The 2,882-nt window shown below is 30.2% G+C and overlaps 1 non-coding gene across 1 annotated transcript; it reads left to right on the top strand.

The window, feature by feature from the left end:
* The first annotated feature begins 1,665 nt into the window (after nucleotides 1-1,665).
* Nucleotides 1,666-1,747, top strand: Trnas-aga (transfer RNA serine (anticodon AGA)). Its single transcript has one exon. It is a non-coding gene; the product is annotated as a tRNA-Ser (tRNA).
* The last annotated feature ends 1,135 nt before the right edge of the window (nucleotides 1,748-2,882 follow it).

Below are 2,882 nucleotides of genomic sequence, written 5' to 3' on the forward strand. Positions count from 1 at the left end.
GCTATTTGTTTGCTTAATACGTCAAGAGGTGTTAGGTAGAGTAGGGTATCCAGTGGCGCAGATGGGGTTGTGCTTAAGTGGAATTGATACTTGAATTTTATACCCCAAGAAAATCAGTCACAATACTCTTCCCGAAATAATTTATACTACTGTGAAAATAGAATACATAGATTAGTTCTTTGGCCGTACAACGTGAATGTGGAATTTCCATCTTTCCCTGGTATTACAATTGTTAGGAATGCAAACCCAATTTAAATCTTATCAACTTTGTGCAATGATAACTTAAAGGATTACCTTTCTGAATTTATATATTCTTTTCTTTTCTTAAGAGTTATGCTTGAATTGAAATTGAATGCTTTGAAATATGTTTATACTGAATTGATTTAAAAAGTTTTTTTTTTTTTTTAAAGCCACTTATCTTTTATTACTGAGAAAATTTGTGCGTTTATACCCGGAAGTAGATTTAATGGGGAATTATGAAACCCGGAAATAAAAAGTTTTTCCTTTTTGCCATTGAACAAATCTTATAAAATAAAGTTTGGAGAAAAAGGTATGATCCATTGAGTATAAAGGTAAGTTTTTACCTTAGGGAAAGTTTATCATAGTGTTGTGTATGGAATGGAAACATTATAATACACTCAAAAGCAAGTTTAGTTGATTTGGATAAACCCTTCCAGGAATTAAAATTTAACTGCTTTACCTTACAAATAGGTATATATTCATGTTGACAACCACACTTTTATAAATATCAAATAAAAACACATCAATTTCTATTTTAAAGAATCAACTAATAACGTTAAACAATCAAGTTATTAGGATAGGAAAATAAATTTTCTATATTTTTACTAAGTGTTTATGAAAAACTTCTTTTTTTTTTAAATTTGGTTACATACATTTTACTACGATCATAGGTATAACTTTTGTTAATGGCCGAAAAGCTTGAAATGCCATTATTAAAATTTGTGAATTCAAATGATGAAGGATGGCATTTTTTGTGAACATTTATCTAAAGACTTGTAATCTTCTAATATTAACTGTTAGCTAGAAATTCCATATTTTAAAGTTTAAAATTAAGAAGAAAACTAATGATGGGTAATAAGTGTTTTTTGTGCTTTGCAAAAAGTAGAAAAAGTGTGGTTTAGATAACAAAATCGAAAACGTTTAAGTTTTTGAGACTTTCCAAAACCAACAACATTAAGATTTGCTCGAACTAATAATTCATTTCTATAGTTTTAAGAGTAAGAACTTTAGAAAAATGAATTACTTCATGAGATGGTTACTAAATTCACCAATGAATATTTTTTTTTAAACTTTGTTTGTTAGAAATTTTTCACTATTTTAAGGTATCAGACTTATTATCTAAGGCAAGATTATTTAATTAAATTTAATTTCAATATTTTAACTTAAAACTGGAAATACTAAAAAAATTGAGAGAAAAACGATGTTTGTGCTCTGCTGCTATTTGAGTTCTTAGATTAGCAAAAAAGAAGTCTTTAATTTCTGCATCATTGGAATTTAGTGGTTTTCCAGCTTTGTCGATATTAATTGCTTATGCTCATTTTGAAAAACCAAAAAGCTACTTTTTTACCTTATGCAAGCGGAACAAATATTGACGACCAAAACAGAAGCGTCAAATTAAAAAAAATGCACTTGGGAAATTTATAAGCAGTCGTGGCCGAGCGGTTAAGGCGTCTGACTAGAAATCAGATTCCCTCTGGGAGCGTAGGTTCGAATCCTACCGACTGCGAAGGAGTTGCAAATTTTGATTTTAATTTTACTATAAGAACTCTTTTCTCTATTTAACTCGTTAGCAAAAGTTACTCTTTAATCTGGCATTGTTTTCTTGACCGTTCAAGGTTGTTTTTACAGATAATAAAGCGATGTGGGGCTGTTTTTCTTATAAAATCTTTTTTTTAAAAGATGCTGGTCTATATTGACGCCCTCAAATTTGCATCTTCTATGTTTTGTATTTCAATTTTTTAAACTTTAAGTAATACAACCAAAATAATGAAATGGATTTTTTCAGAAATTTTATCAATTCTTAAAAACAATACTTCGTATACGTGTAATATATTTCTGGTTCATGATTTTTTAAAATCAATCTTTTATCAATTTTGATTCCGTTTTTTGTAAAGTTTTATTTCTTGTTAAAAGCTGTCAATTAGATGAGCAGCAACGCGTAACCAAATTTTCTTGTGAGGATCATGACATCTCGTTTTGACCCATTAACCGAACGATGCATCGCACGCACCGAACAATTATTTTGGTAATAAACTTAAACGATTGTTAAATTTTGTTTTGGATTAAGTCTATTTATTTCAACATACCAAACTAAACTTAGCATAAATAAAGTGACAACTGAAAAATGGAACAACTCCGAAAAATTATTTCCACATTGAAAACTACACGAGTAAGAAAACAACCGTGCAATAATAATAACAATATCTTCCAATGGGAAATTAAAAAAAGGTTTGAAATTGTACGGAAAAAAAATTGTAGCACCTTAAGAATAATTAAGGTACGAAAATATACATTAAAAACTGAAAAAAAGAGGCTGGAATGGCACCCACACTGATAACTTCTCATCCTGTCTGTCGATTTGTCTTGCTTACTAGTTTGTAGGTTTTCGTGTTTTGTTTAAAAAGTTGTCAGTTTTTTTTTTATAATAAACACACACTCAAGGGGATATAACTACCCTTATTATGCAGAGGCACAGTGTGAGCACTAGGAAGAGAAGAGAGGGTTTAAAGGGAATATTGCAATTACTAGGTAAGACAGAGTGTGGTAAGACATACCACATTCGCGTAGTATGGCTAAAGAACGAATCTCTGTATTTGACAGTACGGCCGCAGTGGGGCTCGAGGGTATACTGATGAGCATTC

The sequence above is a fragment of the Eupeodes corollae genome, unplaced genomic scaffold (assembly GCF_945859685.1).
Source record: "Eupeodes corollae unplaced genomic scaffold, idEupCoro1.1 scaffold_866, whole genome shotgun sequence".
In the NCBI taxonomy this organism is placed as follows: Eukaryota; Metazoa; Arthropoda; class Insecta; order Diptera; family Syrphidae; genus Eupeodes; species Eupeodes corollae.